This window comes from Triticum aestivum, chromosome 1D (genome assembly GCF_018294505.1).
Source record: "Triticum aestivum cultivar Chinese Spring chromosome 1D, IWGSC CS RefSeq v2.1, whole genome shotgun sequence".
Lineage (NCBI taxonomy): Eukaryota > Viridiplantae > Streptophyta > Magnoliopsida > Poales > Poaceae > Triticum > Triticum aestivum.
The window spans coordinates 315,541,705-315,553,776 of NC_057796.1; positions in this window are offsets into that span (position 1 = coordinate 315,541,705).

Below are 12,072 nucleotides of genomic sequence, written 5' to 3' on the forward strand. Positions count from 1 at the left end.
GTTATTTGGTGTTTGCGTTAAGCATGAATATGATTAGATCATGTTTATTGCAATATGGTTATTCATTTAAGTCACAGAATAATTTTTGTTCTGTTTACATGAATAAAACCTTCTATGGTCATACACCCAAGGTGAATGGTTTATTGAATCTCGATCGTAGTAATACACATATTCATATTATTGATGCCAAAAGATGCAAAGTTGATAATGATAGTGCAACATACTTGTGGCACTGCCATTTAGGTCATATTGGTGTAAAGCGCATGAAGAAACTCCATGCAGATGGACTTTTGGAATCACTTGATTATGAATCATTTGATACTTGCGAACCATGCCTCATGGGCAAGATAACTAAAACTCCGTTCCCCAGAACAATGGAGCAAGCTAATGACTTATTGGAAATAATACATACCGATGTATGCGGTCCGATGAGTATTGAAGCACGCGGCGGGTATCATTATTTTCTGACCTTCACAGATGATTTAAGTAGATATGGGTATATCTACTTAATGAAACACAAGTCTGAAACATTTGAAAAGTTCAAAGAATTTCAGAGTAAAGTGGAGAATCATCGTAACGAGAAAATAAAGTTTCTACGATGTGATCGCGGAGGCAAATATTTGAGTTATGAGTTTGGCCTTCATATAAAACAATGTGAAATAGTTTCACAACTCATGCCACCTGGAACACCACAGTGTAATGGTGTGTCCGAACGTCGTAATCGTACTTTATTAGATATGGTGCAGTCTATGATGTCTGTTACCGATTTGCCACTATCTTTTGGGGTTATGCATTAGAGGCAGCCGCATTCACGTTAAATAGGGCACCGTCTAAATCCGTTGAGATGACACCATATGAACTATGGTTTGGCAAGAAACCTAAACTGTCATTTCTTAAAAGTTCGGGGATGTGACGCTTATGTCAAAAGGCTTCAGCCTGATAAGCTCGAACCCAAAGCGGAGAAGTACGTCTTCATAGGGTACCCTAAGGAAACCATTGGGTACACCTTCTACCACAGATCCGAAAGTCAAGACCTTTGTTGCTAAGAATGGATCCTTTCTAAAGGAGTTTCTCTCGAAAGAAGTGAGTGGGAGGAAAGAACTTGATGAGGTAATTGTACCTTCTCTCGAAATTGGAAAGTAGCTCATCAGAGAAATCCGTTCACGTGATGCCTACACCAACTAGAGGGGAAGCTAATGACGATGATCATGAAACTTCAGATCAAGTTACTACTGGACCTCGTAGGTCGAACAGAGCACGTTCCACACTAGAGTGGTATGGTAATCCTGTTCTGGAAGTCATGTACTAGACCATGACAAACCTACAAACTATGAAGAATCTATGATGAGCCCAGATTCCGATAAAGGCTTGAGGCCATGAAATCTGAGATAGGATCCATGTATGAGAACAAAGTGTGGACTTTGGTGGACTTGCTCGATGATCAGCAAGCCATAGAGAATAAATGGATCTTCAAGAAGAAGACTGACGTTGATGGTAATGTTACTGTCTACAAAGCTCGACTTAACGCAAAAGGTTTTCGACAAGTTCAAGGAGTTTACTACGATGAGACTTTCTCACCCATAGCGATGCTTAAGTCTGTCCAAATCATGTTAGCAATTGCCACATTTTATGATTATGAAAGCTGGCAAATGGATGTCAAAACTACATTCCTTAATTAATGGATATCTCAAAGAAGAGTTGTATATGATGCAACTAGAAGGCTTTCTCAATCCTAAAGGTGCTAACAAAGTGTGCAAGCTTCAGTGATCCATCTATGGACTGGTGCAAGCATCTCGGAGTTGGAATATACGCTTTGATGAGGTGATCAAAGCATATGATTTTATACAGACTTACGGTGAAGCCTGTATTTACAAGAAAGTGAGTGGGAGCTCTCTAGCATTTCTGATATTATATGTGGATGACATATTGTTGATTGGAAATGATATAGAATTTCTGGATAGCATAAAAGGATACTTGAATAAGAATTTTCAATGAAAGACCACAGTGAAGCTGCTTACATATTGGGCATCAAGATCTATAGAGATAGATCAAGACGCTTGATAAGATTTTCAATGAGTACATACCTTGACAAGATTTTGAAAGAGTTCAAAATGGATCAGTCAAAGAAGGAATTCTAGCCTGTATTGTAAGGTGTGAAGTTGAGTAAGACTCAAAGCCCGACCACGGCATAAGATAGAGAGAGAATGAAAGTCGTTCCCTATGCCACCATAGGTTCTATAAAGTATGACATGCTGTGTAACAAACCTGTTGTATACCTTGCCATGAGTTTGGCAAGGGGGTATGATAGTGATCCAGGAGTGGATCACTAGACAACGATCAGAGTTATCCTTAGTTACCGTAGAGGACTAAGGAAATATTTCTCGGTCATGGAGGTGATAAAAGAGTTCGTCGTAAAGAGTTACGTCGATGCAAGCTTTTACACCGATCCAGATGACTCTGAGTCTCAATCTAGATACAAAGTGGGAGCAATTAGCTAGGGTAGCTCCGTACAGAGCATTATAGAAATTTGCAAATACATACGGAGCTGAATGTGGAAGACCCGTTGACTAAACCTCTCTCACAAGCAAAACATGATCACACCTTAGTACTCTTTGGGTGTTAATCACATAGCGATGTGAACTAGATTATTGACTCTAGTAAACCCTTTGGGTGTTAGTCACATGCCGATGTGAACTATGGGTATTAATCACATAAAGATGTGAACTATTGGTGTTAAATCACATGGCGATGTGAGCTAGATTATTGACTCTAGTGCAAGTGGGAGACTGAAGGAAATATGCCCTAGAGGCAATAATAAAGTTGTTATTTTATATTTCCTTATATCATGATAAATGTTTATTATTCATGCTAGAATTGTATTGATCGGAAACCCAAATACATGTGTGAATACATAGACAAACACTGTGTCCCTAGTGAGCCTCTACTTGACTAGCTCGTTGATCAAATATGGTTAAGGTTTCCTAACCATGGAAATGAGTTGTCATTTGATAATGGGATCACATCATTAGGATAATGATGTGATGAATAAGACCCATCCATTAGCTTAGCATATTAATTCAGTTTTATTGCTATTGCTCTCTTCATGTCAAATACATATTCCTTCGACTATGAGATTATGCAACTCCTGAATACTGGAGGAATACCTTGTGTGCTATCAAACGTCACAACGTAACTGGGTGATTATAAAGATGCTCTACAGGTATCTCCGAAGGTGTTTGTTGGGTTGGCATAGATCGAGATTAGGATTTTTCACTCCGAGTATCGGAGAGGTATCTCTGGGCCCTCTTGGTAATGCACATCATAAGAAGCCTTGCAAGTAAAGTGACTAATGAGTTAGTTGCGGGATGATGTATTACGGAACGAGTAAAGAGACTTGCCGGTAACGAGATTGAACTAGGTATGAAGATACCGACGATCGAATCTTGGGCAAGTAACATACCGATGCCAAAGGGAACAACATATGTTGTCATTACGGTTCGACCGATAAAGATCTTCGTAGAATTTGTAGGAGCCAATATGAGCATCTAGGTTCCACTGTTGGTTATTAACCAGAGAGGTTTCCCGGTCATGTCTACTTAGTTCTCGAACCCATAGGGTCCGCACGCTTAACGTTCGATGACGATAAAGTATTATATGAGTTATGTGATTTGGTGACCGAATGTTGTTCGGGGTCCCGGATGAAATCACAGACATGACGAGGAGTCTCTAAATGGCCGAGAGGTAAAGATTGATATATATGACGATGGTATTCGAACACCAGAAGTGTTCCGGAGGGTATCAGGTACATGTAGGGTCACCTGAAGGGGTTTCGGGCACCCCCGGCAAAGATATGGGCTTAATGGGCCAAGGGAGGGACAGATCAGCCCACAAGGGGTTGGTGCGCCCCTCCACCAGGCCGGCCAGCCCTTGGGAAAAGAAAGGGGGAGGGCAAGTCCCTCCTTCCTTCGCCTCCTCAAGGGAGAAAGTAAAGTGGGGCGCCACCTCCCCCTTCCTTCCCCTGGCGCCTATACAAGGAAGGGGGGGCCGAATCAGGGCAGGAGCCTGATACGTCTCCAACGTATCTATAATTTTTGATTAATCCATGCTGTTATATTATCATTCTTCGATGTTTTACAATCATTTTATATCATTTTTTGGTACTAACCTATTGACATAGTGCCAGTGCCAGTTGTTGTTTTCTACATGTTTTTTACATCGCAGGAAATCAATACCAAACAGAGTCCAAACGCAGCGGAACTTTTTGTGGATTTTTTTGGACTAGAAGACATCCAGTGGGCCAAAGAAGTACCGAAGAGGGAGCCCGAGGTGAGTACAAGACACTAGGGCGCGCCTGGAGGCCCAGGCGTGCCCTGGTGGGTTGTGCCCACCTCGGTGGCCTCCCGCGCCACCTCTTTGCTCTATAAATACCCCAATATTTCAGAAACCCTAGGGGGGTCGACGAAAACCAATTCTAGCCGCCGCAAGTTCCAGAACCACCAGATCCAATCTAGACACCATCACAGAGGGGTTCATCATGTCCATTGGTGCCTCTTCGATGATGCGTGAGTAGTTCATTGTAGACCTACGGGTCCATAGTTAGTAGCTAGATGGCTTCCTCTCTCTCTTTTGATTCTCAATACAATGGTCTCTTGGAGATCCATATGATGTAACTCTTTTTGCGGTGTGTCTGTTGGGATCTGATGAACTTTGAGTTTATGATCAGATCTATCTTTTTATCCATGAAAGTTATTTGAGTCTTCTTTGATCTTTTATATGCATGATTGCTTATAACCTCGTATTTCTTCTCCGATATTTGGGTTTTGTTTGGCCAACTTGATCTATTTATCTTGCAATGGGAAGAGGTGCTTTGTGATGTGTTCGATCTTACGGTGCTTGATCCCAGTGACAGAAGGGTAACCGACACGTATGTATCGTTGCTATTAAGGATAACAAGATGGGGTCTATTTCTACATAAATAAATCTTGTCTACATCATGTCATCGTTCTTATTGCATTACTCCGCTTCTCCATGAACTTAATACACTAGATGCATGCTAGATAGCGGTCGATGTGTGGAGTAATAGTAGTAGATGCAGGCAGGAGTCGGTCTACATCTTGGACGTGATGCCTATATAATGATCATTGCCTAGATATCATCATGATTATTTAAAGTTTTATCAATTGCCAAACAGTAATTCGTTTACCCACAGTTTGCTATTTTTCTCGAGAGAAGCCACTAGTGAAATCTATGGCCTCGGGGTCTCTTCATTAATATATTTGCCTTCGCGGTCTATTTTTGTTTTCTTTTACTTTCAGATCTATTAAACCAAAAATACAAAAATACCTTGCGGAAATTTATTCTTATTTATTTTATCTCGCGTTCTCACGAGATCTATTTATCCAATCTATTATATTTTTATCCTGTCTACTTGCCAATTTCTGGCGCCGTTGCCCGAAAGGGATTGACAACCCCTTTAATACGCCGGGTTGCGAGTATTTGTTATTTGTGTGTAGATGCCATTCACGTAGTGTTGCTTGGTTCTCCTACTGGTTCGATAACCTTTGGTCTCATCACTGAGGGAAATACCTACCGTTGCTGTGATGCATCATCCCTTTCTCTTTTGGGAAATACCGACGTAGTTCAAGCAAACATCAAAAGGAATTTCTGGCGCCGTTGCCGGGGACACATCATCAACATCTATCAGGTTCCTAATCACAAATCTCATCTCCTTGGAATTTACATCATTTGCCATTTGCCTCTTGTTTTCCTCTCCCCCACTTCACAAAAAATGTCGTTTTATTCGCCCTCTTTTTCGTTTGCCGTTTTGTCGTCAGATATGTTTTCGCTTGCGTTCTTGTTTGTGTTGTCATGATGTCTCAAAGAAAATATTATGATGTTCCTTACCCCAATATTTTTCTTGAAATTGATAAAAGTACTAAGGAATATATGACTACACAATTTGAGCATAATAAGTATTTTACCGAAGAACTTAAGGAGCACTCCGTTGTGCGAGATGCTATAACAAAACAACTTGATGATATTAGTAGAGAAGTTTGCAATCTCCAATCTAAGTATACTTTTGCCAAAAGTTTGCTAGGTAAAATATCTGATACACAAGCTACCCTAGTAAACCAAATGGCCGCTATACCAATCTCGTTAGAAGATAAAAGTGATGGAGATCTTAAAATGATTGGTGTTTCTTCTATTGATTCCTTGTTTAGTAAAATTAAGATTGATGAAAAAGGGACTGAAGAAGAGTCAAGTTTAGCTAGAAGGCGTCCCAATAATTTGGAGGGTGAAAATCTTGTTGAGAAAATTGATAGAAGTGGGTTTGAAGATGTCAAAACTTTAAGTAGTGATGTGCCCACTCTTTTGGATTACAAAGACTTTAATTATGATAGTTGCTCTTTGATTGATTGTATTTATTTGTTGTAATCCATGATAAATTCACCCCATGCTTATGAACAAAATAAAGCTTTTACTAAACATATTGTTGATGCTATGATAAAAGCTTTGGAAGAAAAATTGGAATTAGAAGTTTCAATTCCTAGAAAATTACATGATGAGTGGGAACCTACTATCAAAGTCAAGATTAAAAATTATGAGTGTTTTACTTTATGTGACTTGGGTGCTAGTGTTCCTACAATCCCGAAATCTCTTTGTGATGTGCTTGGTCTTACCGATATCGAAGAATATTCTTTAAATTTGCACTTCGCGGATTCTACAATTAAATATCCTATGTGAAGAATTAATGATGTTCTTATTCTTGCAAATAGGAATTATGTGCCCATAGATTTTATTGTTCTTGATATTGTTTGCAATCCGTCTTCTCCAATTATTCTTGGTAGACCGTTTTTACGTACTATTGGTGCTGTGATTGATATGAAAAAGGCAATATTAAATTTCAATTTCCACTAATGAAGGGTATGGAACACTTCCCTAGAACAAGAATTAGGCCACCATATGAATCAATCATGAGGGCATCTTATGGATCTAGAAATAAAGATGACAATACTTAGATCCTTGCTTTATGCCTAGCTAGGGGCGTAAAACGATAGCGCTTGTTGGGAGGCAACCCAATGAATAAAATTTATTTTTGTCTTTTGCTTTTTGTTCTTGAGTGTTTGCACAATTATGCTATTGTTATGATTGTGTTTTTATGTTTTAATTAGTGTTTGTGCCAAGCAAAGCCTTTAGGATCCTGTTGAGTGATAGTTGATTTGATCTTGCTGAAAAACAAAAACTTTTGCGTCCAGAAAAACATTTTTTAAAAATCACATAAGCAACAAAAAGTTCTAAATTTTTACAGGAGATTGATATACAAATTTCTCACGTTGTCCTAATTTTTCAGAATTTTTGGAGTTACAGGAGTATTCGAACCTGATTGCTACAGACTGCTATGTTTTTGACAGATTCTGTTTTCTTTGCGTTGTGTGCTTGTTTTGATGATTCTATGGTTTTCTTTGAAGAGTTTTTGCCATAGAAAAGTTAGAATACAATAGATATAATGCAAGAATAAAATATGAATGGGTTTTCAACAGTACTTATAGTAGTGATTTGCTTTCTTATACTAACGGATCTCACGAAGGTTTTGTTGAGTTTTGTGTGATTGAAGTTTTCAAGTTTTGGGTGATATTACGATGGATGAACGAATAAGGAGTAAGAAGAGCCTAAGATTGGGGATGCCCATGGCATCCCAAGCTATTATCCAAAGAGAAGCAGGCAACTAATCTTGGGGATGCCCGAGTGGCATCCCCTTTTTCTTCTAACGACCATCGGTATTTTACTCGGAACTATATTTTTATTCGTCACATACTATGAGTTTTGCTTGGAGCATATTGTATGATATGAGTCTTTGCTTGTTTTGATTTTTGTTTTAAGTCATGAATCCTTGCTGGACACACCTATTTGAGAGAGCCAAAATTATGCCATGACTTGTTAGAATTGCTCTCTATGCTTCACTTAAATCTTTATGAGCTATGGAATTGCTCTAGTGCTTCACTTATATCTTGTTTAGCACGGTGTGCTTTAGTATTTTTGAAGAAATTCTCTCTTGATTCACTTAAATTAATTTGAGAGAAAGAAATATTATGCTCATGATCTTTACTTATATTTGTTTGAGCTTATCAAAAGCAACACATGAAAATTAGTCCCAAAGTGACAGATATCCAAGGAGGATATAATAAAAACTCTCATGAAGATCATTGGACAAAATAAGCTTGATTCCTTGTAATAGTTTTGAGATATGATGATGTGATATGTGAGTCATGTTGATGAGTAATTATGCTTTAGTAAGAATGTTGGTGTTAAGGTTTGTGATTCCCTATGCAAGCACGAAAGTCAATAGTTATGCAATGAAATTACATCCTACTTGTGGTGCATTATTCGGTGTTAGTTATGCTTAATGCTCGCTTATGAGATTTTTCGTTTCTTGGTTGGTCGCTTCTCAATCTTTTGCTAGCCTTCATTTTGCACTAAGTATGATCACTACTTGTGCATCCAAAATCCTTTAAACCATTTTTGCCACATGAGTCCACTATACCTACCTATATGCGGTATTCTTTTGCCGTTCTAAGCAAATTTGGATGTGCCATCTCTAATTTTCAAAATAAATTTCTCTTTTGTGTGCTCGTACCGCTCATGAAACGGTAGGGGGTGGCTAATATATTTCCATGCTAGATATGTTATTCTCAAGATGAGTGTTTATTCACTTGTCATTGCACGAGAGTATGGCAAAGGTATCAGGAATGCCCAGTCCCGAAATGAAAAACGAATTTACTTTATGTTGTCAAATAATAAATTTCTTGGAAAGTGTTGGTATGGAAGGCACCCGTGGATACGGCTAGCCATGAAAAGTAAAAGTATGGTTGAAAAAGGAATAAACTTTAATTTCTGTTCGGGAACCGCCTATGATATATCTAGCATGGAAAATATTAGGAACTACTCGATCGTTTTTGTTGACAGGAAAAGCGTGCCTCCCAAAATGTTTTTATCTCTATCTTTTTCGAGCTATGGTACCTCTACAAATCCATACTTCTCTCCGCGAAGGGCCTTTCCTTTACTTTATGCAATTTTTATTTTTTATTTGAGTCTCCATCTTCTCTTATAAAGCACCAACTAAGGGGCATTATGATCGTACTTGAGCATTGGGTGTAGCTAATATGCGAGTGCGTTTCATGAATGGATCAATGATTGAGCATAATGGGCTAGGGATTAATTATTTTAGCGTTGATATTTTGAAAGACATGGTTGCTTGTTGATATGCTTGAGTATTGAAATTCTCATGTCAAAACTAGACTATTGCTTTGAACCATATAAAAGTCCAAATGTCCATGCTACAAAGAAAAGAATATGTGATGAGCATGTTAGGCAACATTCCACATCAAAAATTTTGTTTTTATCATTTACCTACTCGAGGACGAGCAGGAATTAAGCTTGGGGATGCTGATACGTCTCCAACGTATCTATAACTTTTTATTGTTCCATGTTGTTATATTATCATTCTTGGATGTTTTACAATCGTTTTATAATCATTTTATATCATTTTTGGCACCAACCTATTGACATAGTGCCCAGTGTCAGTTGTTGTTTTCTGCATGTTTTTTACATCGTAGGAAATCAATACCAAATGGAGTCCAAACGCACCGAAACTTTTTGTGGATTTTTTTAGACCAGAAGAAATCCAGTGGGCCAAAGAAGTACCGAAGAGGGAGCCCGAGGTGAGCACAAGACACCAGGGCACGCCTAGAGGCCCATGCGCGTCCTGGTGGGTTGTGCCCACCTCGGTGGCCTCCCGCACCGCCTCTTTGCTCTATAAATACCCCAATATTCCAGAAACCCTAGGGGACTCGACGAAAATCAATTCTAGCCGCCGCAAGTTCCAGAACCACCACATCCAATCTAGACACCATCACAGAGGGGTTCATCATGTCCATTGGTGCCTCTCCGATGATGTGTGAGTAGTTCATTGTAGACCTACGGGTCCGTAGTTAGTAGCTAGATGGCTTCCTCTCTCTCTTTTGATTCTCAATACAATGGTCTCTTGGAGATCCATATGATGTAACTCTTTTTGCGGTGTGTTTGTTGGGATCCGATGAACTTTGAGTTTATGATCAGATCTATCTTTTTATCCATGAAAGTTATTTGAGTCTTCTTTGATATCTTATATGCATGATTGCTTATAGCCTCGTATTTCTTCTCCGATATTCGGGTTTTATTTCGAAAACTTGATCTATTTATCTTGCAATGGGAAGAGGTGCTTTGTGATGGGTTTGATCTTACGGTGCTTGATTCCAGTGACAGAAGGGGAACCGACACGTATGTATCGTTGCTATTAAGGATAACAAGATGGGGTCTATTTCTACATAAATAGATCTTGTCTACATCATGTCATTGTTCTTATCGCATTACTCCGCTTCTCCATGAACTTAATACACTAGATGCATGCTGGATAGCGGTCGATGTGTGGAGTAATAGTATTAGATGCAGGCAGGAGTCGGTCTACTAATCTTGGACGTGATGCCTATATAATGATCATTGCCTGGATATCGTCATGATTATTTGAAGTTTTATCAATTGCCCAACAGTAATTCGTTTGCCCACCGTTTGCTATTTTTCTCGAGAGAGGCCACTAGTGAAATCTATGGCCCCCGGGTCACTTCTTTATTATATTTGCCTTCGCGATCTATTTTTATTTGCTTTTATTTTCAAATCTATTAAACCAAAAATACAAAAATACCTTGCTGCAATTTATTCTTATTTATTTTATCTCGCGTTCCCGCGAGATATATTTATCCAATCTATCATATTTTTATCCCGTCTACTTGCCAATTTCTGGCGCCGTTGCCCGAAAGAGATTGACAACCCCTTTAATACGTCAGGTTGCGAGTATTTGTTATTTGTGTGCAGGTGCCGTTCACGTAGTGTTGCGTGGTTCTCCTGCTAGTTTGATAACCTTGGTCTCATCACTGAGGGAAATACCTACTGTTGCTATGCTGCATCATCCCTTCCTATTTGGGGAAATACCGAGGTGGTTCAAGCAAACATCAGACCCCAAGTGGGATTCGGCCCCACTCGCCCCTTTGCCTCTACCCTCTCCCTCCCACCTATATATATGAGGAGGGGCGCCTAGAACACACAACAACAATCGTTAGTCGTGTGCGGCGCCCTCCTCCACAGTTTACACCCCCGGTCATAGTTTTGTGGTGCTTAGGCGAAGCCCTGCGAGAATCACTTCACGATCACGGCCACCACGCCGTCGTGCTGACGGAACTCATCTACTTCCTCGACACCTTGCTAGATCAAGAAGGCGAGGGACGTCATTGCGCTGAACGTGTGCAGAACTCGGAGGTGCCGTACGTTCGGTGCTTGATCGGTCGGAGCTAGAAGAAGTTCGACTACATCAACAGCGTTGTCAAACGCTTCCGCTTTCGGTCTACGAGGGTAAGCGTAGGAATTTTTTTGAAGTTGCATGTTACGTTTCCCAACAACATTATCTCTAATTGTCGGGCACAGCTTGGTACCACCATAAGCTATGGACAAAAGAATGTAATGATCGTGTTGGGAAACATAGTACAAAGCAGACAAAAAACATCCTACGAACCAATCTCGGGAACACTATGAAGATGCCGATGGGATTAGATTGGATCCTTACCAACTAGAGTTGCAGCGAAAGAAAGAACTGGTGGAGATCGTTGGTGCAGATTCTCCTAACTAGGATTTACAACCTCCCAACCACGAGAATTTCTCCCTCGAACAAAGATGAAAATCATGATCTCTCTGCCAGTATCCACGCGTACATAGCCACCAATCTGACAACGCTTCTCCATCTAGAACTTAGCGACGTCGAAGAACTGGAAGGGGTGGAGCAGCCTAACGGCATACGGAACAATTTCTGGTGGAGGAGAGAGTGAGAGAGGGGCAACCCTTGCGCCTACAATTGTGTAATTGAAGGGGTTGCCCCCTCCACTTATATATAGCGCGGGAAGAGGGGGAGGCTTGGAGGAGGGCCCCACCCCAACTCTAGTCGCACCAAGATAACTTAGGCTCCAAGGCAGGGGCGCCCACCTAATG